This window comes from Meleagris gallopavo, chromosome 2 (assembly GCF_000146605.3).
Source record: "Meleagris gallopavo isolate NT-WF06-2002-E0010 breed Aviagen turkey brand Nicholas breeding stock chromosome 2, Turkey_5.1, whole genome shotgun sequence".
NCBI lineage: Eukaryota > Metazoa > Chordata > Aves > Galliformes > Phasianidae > Meleagris > Meleagris gallopavo.
In genome coordinates this window covers 54,515,190-54,525,849 of record NC_015012.2, presented here as the reverse complement: position 1 = coordinate 54,525,849, position 10,660 = coordinate 54,515,190, and the positions used below count along the sequence as shown (strand labels likewise).

The 10,660-nt window shown below is 40.5% G+C and overlaps 1 long non-coding RNA gene across 1 annotated transcript in view; it reads right to left on the bottom strand.

Moving 5' to 3' along the window:
* Positions 1-4,594: 4,594 nt before the first annotated feature.
* LOC109366101 overlaps positions 4,595-10,660 on the bottom strand; it is a 16,995-nt gene continuing 10,929 nt past the window's right edge. Inside the window, exons 2-3 of the long non-coding RNA XR_002112185.1 lie at positions 7,595-7,770; positions 4,595-7,147 (exon numbers count right to left, since the gene is read on the bottom strand). This is a non-coding gene — a long non-coding RNA (uncharacterized LOC109366101). The remainder of the gene's footprint in view (positions 7,148-7,594; positions 7,771-10,660) is intronic.

The window sequence follows — 10,660 nt, the reverse complement described above, 5'->3', positions numbered from 1 at the left end:
TTTTCACACTTTCTTAAGAAAGCAGAGGTTGGTATATACTTCGAATCTCAAGCACATAACTTGGTATAACGTGTAGTTGGGCAGATCCGAGAATGTCCAGCCCCAGGAAAACTAGAGAGTATTGCCTTACAAAAAAGAAAAAAAAAAAAAGAAAAAGTGAACAACTTTCCAGGAAAACTTTATTAAGGATACCGAAGTGCATCCTTTGCTGATGGTTGTGTAAGCTCTTCAAAGTCATCCTTGAGAGCAGAGTTCAACTCTGTGCAGGAAGCAATTGAGGAGAGTCCCCAGAGCTCTCTGCAGGCTGCTGGTAAGTGCTGGGGCAGCTTCAAAGTCTCATGGCTATTCAGAGCAAAGCTGTTCCAGCCTAAGGATGTGTACCACTATAGGAGTATCCTTTGCAGCTCTGCTCTGCTGGGCTCATACTGGGCACTGCACTAATTTTAGAAAGGGGAACCTGAGCTTTCCAGGATCCTACAGGTTGGCACAAGGAGTGGGAGAGGATTGATGAAGAGAAGGACCAGTTTCCAGGCTTATGTAGCATGGGGCCCAGGGAGAGCCAACCCTGAGGTAGTTCTGGAGCAGTTACTGCAGGCAGGACCCCAGATCTGAGTAGAGATTACAGAGAAGAGGAAGTCTGCGGGAGTGCTTATGTGTATGAAGGTTGTGGGCTTGAGCCATAGAAACACTTGTGCAAGATGTTTGAGGGGACTGCAGGACTGCATGGCGTGCAACTTGGGAAGGGGGAAAGGTCTGCCTTTGAGGTACGCCACAGTTTAAGCAACATGTTACAGCTTAAAAGCAAAAAACAATAAAGGAAAAAGAAAGAAATACCAGGCTTACAGTCCAGTCTCAGAGGGAAAGCTCTTGCCACGTGGGGCTCCAGCTGCAACTGTACCGGGCATGGCTGCATTTAAACAGATTATCTAGGGCCTATCTATCTGCACAGTGCAAAGCAGTGCTGGGAAACACAGAGGCTCACCTTGCAGGTGCCCAGCATGAGGATTTTTTTTCCCAAAACCTACAGTTGCCTAAAATACACTTTTACATGCAAAATCATTGCCATAATTCTCTTGTTGATGGGCATGCTTACCTCTAATATAGAGGAAAATGTTTCTTTTTCCTCCTCTCTCATTTCATTGAAAATGCAAAACACTTGCTAGATTAAGGGAGATTTACATATGATTCTGCATGCATGTGGCACTCAGCATGAGTGAAGGAAAAGGCTTTGTTTGTATGCTGTAGCCCAGGAACCTAATTAGTTTTCCTCCACCAATACTCAATAAATTTCCTTCGCCACCTCCTACATGTCTTTCTCACACAAATATCCCCACCACGTGACTATGTTCTGCCTATAGTCAAAATACACGCCTTTATTCCAGCAGTTCAAGAGGTATCCTCTGTGACTGTCAAATTCTGTCTTGTGTATTGGGCAAGCAAACTCTGTGTAAATGGTGTCAGGGCAGATGTTTGGCCTTGCAGTGACCCTTTGTGCAGGTGTATAGCCATCCCAGACCCATTCAAAGTCAGAGTAACCTACCCAAATGAAGGGAAAACAGGTTCAGTCAAGTTCTCATTTAATGGAGGTAAGATATTTGGCTCAAATTCCAACTTAATAATGTTGTCAGTGGGAATTCTTTTGATTTCTGAAAAGAACGTAAATTATAATTTCAGCATGTGCCACTAATTAAAAATAAAGAGGCAAAGGAGCCAGAGCAAAAATAAAGGGAAATACCAGAGCATGAGGTGTTTCCCAGCTAGACTATGTAACCCTCTAGCTTTCCTCAGCGTACTGTTCCTCAGTAAAGCATACTCAGTCATAGAAGTAGGACCTGTGGGACTTGAACTCCTATGACTTCAATCCTACAAGTCATACCTCTGTGACAAGCATCAGACTGAGAAGGTGCCAGAGATGGAAATGTTTTAGGAAAAAAAAACAAAACAAAACAAAACAAAAACTACCATTTGAATTGAACAAGAAGGATTCTGTAGTTAGGAGCCAAAACTGCAAGTCTGCTTGAGGGTAAAACACAGAGTCCAGCATTGAATATTCTGTAACATGGAGTGATTTTTCAAGTAAACCAGAAGAAAATGTGTTTTTTTTTTCTCAGTATTTACTGTCTTGATACTTGCCCAAGCCAGCTAACTCAATGGCTGCCAACTCCCTCTGAAGCGTACATAGCCAGAGAAGCATATATAAGAAGAGAATGTTGCTATAGGGCTGTAGCATTGTAGTCTTCACCTCCTCCTACTCCTGCCACATTTAATTGTATTTCTGTTCTATGCTGGATGTGAGACAGGGCTGATGGCAAAGTTCAGAAAGCAAATGTATTCTTATAAATCTATTAAAAAACTCTATACCCCGTGAAATGGAAAAGACTATGTTAAAAATATTCTTATTTGGGAAAGATGAATGATTCTAAGGCATTGTTCTGCATCTTACTTGCCTCCTTGTTCCCTAGCATAAGTGGTATCAATTGATAGCCCCAATGCTGTCTCAGTGTTCTGATGCTTTACCTGGGCAGCCAAGGAAAGACACTGGCCACCTCTTCCAATTACTGGGATAGTGTCTTAATTCAGATAGAAACCATCATTCCTGATCAAATATGCTTTTTCCCTTTGACTCTTTTCTTTGAACTTGACTTAGAAGTCTTAGCAGTTTTCACTAAAGATCCCTGGTACCACCACAAACTCATCTGTGACTTCTTTCCTCTCAATGACTCCTACAGGTAACATAATAAAGATAAATCAGGAAGGTCCAAATTCTGCCTTCAGATGTGCTTGCAAACTGACACAGGACATGCAACATGCAACATGCAACATGCATTGTTAAATTGTAAAATGTAGCCACTCCACCATTATTTGTCTGTAAGTTCTTTGTGATCATGCTTTTTTCACACTGCCTCTTGATACATGACATTTTTACAAGGCATTTTTCCAGTCCACTTGAATATCACAATTACTGATTTTGTTTTACTTCTTAACAAGCCTCTGCTTCTTGGACTGCATGGATGCCCATTTACAGACTTGCTCATCTTACACCCGAGGAAATTCCATTTAATGGGGAAAGAATTTTTCTAGCTGATCAAATTACTGCTCATCACTACAGATTCAACACACAATCTTCACACATGCCTGTCAGAGAAGTGTTCACCAACAGCAAAGAAGAAAGTTTCAGGAAGTTCTCTCTGAACAGGTTTCTACCCTAACCATTGAGACCATCTCTGTATCTCCCAGTTCCTGCTGGCCCAGCTGCAAGCCTGCCGTGGCAGTCCTGATAAAGTCAGCAGTGTGAGACTCTTGAAAGTGTGCATGCAGGTGTGCTTTCCTGCAAGCCCTATCTCTGCTCGCTTTTTCTAATGTTTCATTAACTCTCTCATCAATGTGCATCAATATAAGAGTTATCTGAACTCAGAGGGAGGCCATAGCTATCTAAGTGATGAGTTTTCAGCATTTAGGTTCCTATTAGTTCTTGGCAAAGACCTCAGAGGCACCGGCTCAGCCTTCCTGTGCAGATAAAGGTGTGCATTGCGCTGCTTGCATCTGCTGCCAGAGGAGAGACAGAAACCTCCACAAGTTTTTCAGCTTGTACCTACCTAACCATGCTCATCACACATCACAATAAAATAGAGAAATTGCCATGATTTGCTTCAGTCAAAGCCTGAAACACCTTTCAGTGAAGTAACAAAGAAAGGTAGTGATGCTTCATTTTTCCTTTCAGCTCTGCTCATTCTCCTGGCCATTCCTAGTCTTCCCATTCCTGCTTCTGGCAGATTCAGCTCTATTTCAAAGCATACCCTTCTGAAAGATTTTGCCTCCCAAACACCTCTAAAAGTTGATTGCAGAAAGTAGCTGGTTTCTGTGACCTCAGAAAATTCAAGGCCTCGCTTTGTGAGAGTGGAGAATATGGATTATTTCTCACTTCATTGCTGACAGGCCCCATGAAGAGATGTAGATGGGCCCCATGAACTTACGATGGTAGTTCTGTTACCCCCGTGTAAGAAATTGCCCTTGTTGAAGAGAGAACTGCGGTTGTATATATATCCAGTACCATCCTCTGGCCAAGCTCCATCTATCTGTGCTCAGTGTCCTTTCACTGAGGTGACCTCCCCAGGCAGATAGAACAGGCTGCCTGCCTGCTCTCCCATCAGGATCAGCCTTGGCATCCTTTCTGCAAGGACCAGGATGGGGATGATGCTTCCTGCCACTTCATGAACATCCTGTGGTGGGTCCCCAGGAGCAGCAACCCACAGTGAGACATCTTGAGTTAAATCCAATTAAGGCATGCCCTTAACTTTCTCTAATCAAAGAGGTTAGGGTAATCCTCTCCTTGACAACCTCTGATTTGTAGCCACATCCTCTAACAGAAAACGTAGAATACAAATTGCCCTTCATACAGCAGCAAGCTACAGAACCAATGTGATAGTCATCCTTCCATCACCACACTAAAAACCAGCACAACTAGTTTAGATCTCAAAAAATAGCCCCCCTGTCACAGAGGAGGAGTGAGCCTGACACACCTGCCCTGCGATTTTGCCACAGGCATCACAGAGCAGCAAACTCACTTACGTGATGATTAAAATAAGCTGCCGGATTTTTTTTCCTATTGTTAAGTTGTCACTTCTAAGGCTTACTGTGCTGTCTGCATTCGAAAAAATAACCTGTTATCATCCTCTCTGGCACTTGATCAATCCAACAACTGGGTTTTTATATGACAGCTTGAATGGATAGAGTGTGAAATTTAAATGATACCTTAGTTTGTCTTCCTAACTGTCGGGGTACAAGTTCTTCTTCCTTCCTCTTAAACACATGTAACTGACTTTTTTTTGAAGGATTTTCAATAGCAGAAATTAGTCTATTGTCTAAAGGGCAGGAAGTATTCCAGAAGGCCTGAAGTCTCATACTGGCTCATGCACTTGCTTAAAATTGATGCTGAGTGCTACAGTTTCAGTATTGCTATGCCAAAGTAGGTTTTTACTCCCTAATCCAAACTTCCCACTAGAATCGAGCTTAGAGGAAGCAGGAGATCCTGATGGCTGCATGCGTAGGTGCGGTCTTACCAGTTTTCTACTAGTTGTGCACATAGGCTGGCAAAGCGCAGGATGGCTGTAGGGTGACCTAGAGCACCAAGGAGATGCTGTGAGAATCTGCATGGCGAGTAACACAACAGAACAACACAACATGTTGTCCTCGCATTTTCTAGTCACTGAATGTCCTAAGGAAGTTTGCATTTGTAGGAGAGGTGCTGCAAATCAGCAAAGGAGAGGCACTGATTTACCTCAGGAGGTGATTGTTTTTTGTGTTTATTCATGTTAAGTGCATGCAAACAAATTCATGTATCTCCCTAAATATACATTTACTTATCCTACTAAAAACTGTAAGGATATTTTACCGGGGAGACATAAATCCCAACTAGCAGCTGAGCCTATCACAGTTTGTGTATCACACGCTTGAGTAATGGAGACACTTGGCCACTAGAACAGAAATCATACAGGCCAGAATTCAGAAAAACATCAGACTCATAAAAAAGAGAAAACAATCCAAACAAGAGATTGCTGTGAGAACATCTTCTGTGATGAGAACTGAAACTGCAAGTCACTGGTTTTCATTGAAAGCAATGCAAACAGGAGTCTGAAATCAGTCATGTCCCCCAACCGATGAGTTGTCTGAAATCTGCCACCTTCCAGAACACATGGATCTTGAGATCTCTCAGCTTCCTCATTTGTGATCACATATTTATGTAAAAGTGTATTTCATGATTAAAATCAAATAATGATAAAGACGCTAGGGAAGAAAAATGGCTGAATTTGTCCAAGCCATTTTCTTTTCTCTGACAAAAAATGGATTAATTTTTGAATTTGTTCACAAATTCATCTCACATAAAGCCATTTACAGAGGCTTGTCCAGATACACTGCAGTTCAGAATGGACTGGACTTAATTTCACAATCACGTTTTAATGTAATTCGTGCATGCCTGATGCAAATGTTTCAAATGAAGTCAATGGGAGTAATCATGTGAATAACACACGAAGGATTCGGCCTGAAAATCCCTACTACCCTCATTTGTGGGTCAAGGTTGGTCTGCTTGGGGGAAAGCACAATGCAGTGCCAACAGTGAATGGCCTTTACATGGTCCATTTCCGAGAGATATAATGATACCACCAAACCACCAGGACTGTATGCACCTAATGAAAAGTGACAATGCAGTCATTTGTGAAGGATATAAGGCAGCCACGGTAGTTAGGGCAACATTTGCATAATCACATTAACTTTAAGGACCTACTTTAAAATTGACCTAACAATGGTTGCCATTGTTTAAAGCCACAGCTGTCCATGCTGATCTGAAAACATGCTTGGCCAACTTGTGTTGCAGCCATCTTCTTCAGGAGGATTGAAAAAGTTTGACTGGAAAAATCGTGGGCTCCAGGACATCCTGTGAATGCTTGGCCTCCTGTCCTGATTCTGGTAAATGGGAATCCATTTCAAAGATGCCATTTTTTTTTCCAAACTGTTGCTTTTTCATTGAGACTGAAGTAATGTATGACATAGCTTTCCTTGTTTTTCAGTATTGTTCATCAAGGTTGTATGAAGAAGCACACACAGATCAGTAAATAACTGCTAAGAATACTGCTAAACACGATAGTCTAAGCTCTGGTTATTTTAGGCTTGCGTGAGTTGCAGCTAAGGTATGAAAAGATCAGAACTTGCACTCCAGACAGGACGCTTCAGCCACACGGTCCCCTTATATACAAGGAAGAGTGGATTATTTCTGTCTTCATATGTGTTTTGCACAGATATTTTCCACTGTGAAATTGCTGATAATCAGCCAAAAATATATGTGGGAAGTGTTTTTCATTTGAAAAATATTTACTTAAATTATCAATGTATTTCCCACTAGCCGGTCACATGCAAAGTTCTGATGAAAAAGATACTTACTACCTAAGACTTCTTGTTCTTGTTCTCATTTGTTATAGAAAGGAGCCTTGTCCACCTTGAAAAACATGTTTATTTTAAGCATTTTCAGGATTCTCAGTCAAGCAAGGTGGTACTGGATTAGCTGCAGGGAACTTCAAGTTTCAGTTAGAGTGTGTCTTCTTTGAATAACTCTAACCACAGGTAAGAGAATGACTAGAACACATACTCTAGACTGGAAAACAAATAAAAAGAAATGTCAAAAAAAGAAGAAAAGAAGTGTTGTAGCAGAAACGGTTCAGCCATTTCTGAGAATGAGGTTGAGGAAAACTAGTTTATCCTTGCCCTGCTATGCCTAGTTAGCATAGCTCAGCATAAGCCCATGAACTTTAACTGACTTTTTGTTTTGCATTGCATATATCTGTAATTAAAAAATAATTTAAACTCCACAGTCTCACTTGGTCTTAACTCATGATAGCAATTCAAAAAACTATTTTTACATTGCTTTCAAGGAAGAAACACTCTTGCCTCCACACTGTCGATCAGGGACTTGAAATTTTATGAGGGCATATTGTTTGTGATTCCCATTCCTTCGCAGATCGATGTAACCGAGCAAATTGTGACCTCTGAAAATGTCCTTTGGCACAGGAGTGGCAGAGGCTCGCTGCAGCTGACAGCTTACCTATTGCAGAGCCCTTGGGCAGTGGGCACCAGCCATCAGAGGCTGCAGCTGGCCATCCTGTTCTCCTCGCCCTCAGGGCTGGACAGACATGAAGCAGCTCAGCTCAGTTCAGCTCCTGCTCTCTCCCAGCAGGCCTCCTGTTGCCCCTTGCTGAGGCTAAATGCAAAGGAAGTCACCTGATACAAGTGCAGAGAGATACAGAGCAAAGTGAGTACAAGGACAAGTTGGAAGAAATGGAAACTACTGGCTACTACTATCCTAGCCAGTAAATATGCATATGTAAATGTGCATATGCGTGTGTACACGCATGTAAATGTGACTGTGCAATGAAGATTAGTATTATAATGCACACAGAGAAAACTGGGGAGTGAGAGGAGGGTGAATTAATTGCACGGAGATCCTCAATTCTGACTCCCCTAACTTTGAAGTACAGTGCTCCCAAGCCTTAATGGACTTTTAATTTATACTTTAAATGATAATTTTCATTTTGCTTATTCAAAAGATGGGCAACATTTTACACCAACACTTTACATTCAAGCAAAGAAAAGTAATTGAAAAGATGCAAATACTTTTAATGGAAAGATATGCAGAATGCACTTCTGAGTGAAGCACAGGTAAACTGAATGAGCATATTAATATAGGCAAAGCTTCATTAACTACAGTGTTATTTAAATTTTAGGCACTTAATACATCATGAGGATCAGCATTCTTTCCTCATACTCATATCTGAACATACTTAGTCTACTGGAATAATCAAATATACTACATGAGATACAGCAAAAATAGGAATGAAATCTATGAAACTTTTTCAGAAACTTCTATATTTTTTCAGCACTTCTATACTGTTTCACTACTTCAGAAACACCTATGCTTTGGGACTGAAAGAAAATACAGGTTTCTATCATTTAGATTCACGAACTCTAATTTTCCAATACCAAGGAAAGCCTCAGAGAGAAGTGAATTCTGCTGAAATAAAAAACACAATGGTTGTCTTTGGATAGTCAAAACCAACCTGTGGTAGGCCAAATGATGTAATACCTTAATTTGATCTTATTTTAGATATCCCCTATGGCAGTCCCTTTATCTGAAGTTAATATCAGGATTCATTATGTAGTTTTCACTTTTGGAAATCAGCAGTGTGCTACTTATGCTGTCCCATAGATTTGGTTATTATTGAAAGCATTGAATTAACCATGTATTTAATTACACAGAAAGTCTTGCATATGTTTGTGCTAATCAAATAAAAGAAACAGAGGACTGAATGTACATTTTTCAGTGTGACAATGATGACGTGAATAGCCTGGGGATTTCCATCTAGTGAACATCTTAGTTTTTCATAGGAAAGACCAAAATATGTACAGTAAAAATGAATGATGATCTAGAGAATCCATCAGTGTGCTGAGTAAGCAGAGTACCAAACACCTCTGCGTCATCAGACATGTCCAGCACTGCCTGTCTATCAAAAGAATATTTCTGTGTTTGCACATGCAATCGGATGCCATTCCCAGCACACCCTAACATATAAGCCTATACAACATGGTTAAAACCTGTCTAAAAACAAACCTTTACCAAGTGGAATGCTAACAACAAAACAGCACAGCTTTTGACTCAGACTGTATCCACTAATTTGGCTCATTCAAAGTCTGTACACCCAAAGTGGAAGTTCTCTTCAGGAAATCACACCTTTCTTATGGGTTTGGTCCATTTGAAGCACATGTTTTTTCTTCTGTATAAATAATCTGCATTCATGCACTTCTGTTTTAACTATTTGCTAACCGATTAGAGTATTTCAGGTTTTGGTTCCACCATTCTACACAGGCTATACCACTTACACAAAATGTGCATGTGCATTGTGAAGGCAATTTGAAATGATGTCACAACAACCTAAAATAGCCAATTTACAAATAGCACCTATTGCAAAAAGTTCAGACTATGAATGTGACAGTAAATTCAACCTGTCTGTAAGAACAAGAAATAACTAATGCGTCTGGACATATGACAGAATAAAGACATAAAATAGAGAATGGCATTGTAAATGCTTTATGCAATTCCCAAAACCAAAGAGAAATAATTAGTCATTTATCTTAATGGCATTGATATTCTGCCAAACATAAGATAACAGTGAAGATTGTGGATAGAAAGTCCAGAAACCCATTCATGCACCATGCAACACAGGATTATGTAAGAGTGCACTGGCTATCAAGAAAAGCAACTCATTTACAACATAGTAAGACAAGGTTTATAGAGAGAGCAATATTTTTGTTAGACTACCAGATACAGCTTCTTAGACTAACAGTTGAACCAGTGCAAAAATATTACTGACTTTGTAGCAGGTAGCAGAATCTCACCCGTGTCCTTAAACAATCACAGCTACAGGAGCATTCATAAGTTACACGAGATATGTGGGACGAAGAGGTGTCCCATGACTACATATGAAACTAGCATTGCAAAATGAGCATCAACAAGACCTTCCTACACAAAGTTAAATGTGTCCTTCATGCCACATGTGAGAGAGTCCAAATGTCACAGAATGCATAGGAGCACACTGTATACTAAACCAGATAAGATCCCTTGTTCAACCCCTATTACATCTTGCCTCTCACACCAGATGATGGTACCTGTTGCAGCAGACACAGATGAGATCCATCTACAAACCAGCTCGGTATATTCCATGGCAGTGAAGAGGCTACTGCATGTCTTGGCATGTGGGATTTTCATAATCATTCTAAATACCAAATGTTATTCTGTAGCCAGCTACCCATGCCACGTACATAAAAATACACTGATTAAAGATAGACTACCATGAGAAGGCAACTCAAAATACAATTAAAAACACCAAACCAACAAACCAACTACCTGTTTCAGAGCCCCCGCATATTTCATTGCAATATTCATGTGGGTTATTTTCAGCTGCTGTAACTCGTTGATTTCCATTTAGCAACTTCTGTATTTTTCCTCTTTTAAGACACTTTGAAGGCTTAGGGTTATAGAGTAGTGGTGTAAAATAGTAATCTTAGAAAATAACCTAAGTTAAACTCATGTTCATAGCACTGAGTAAAAAGAGAA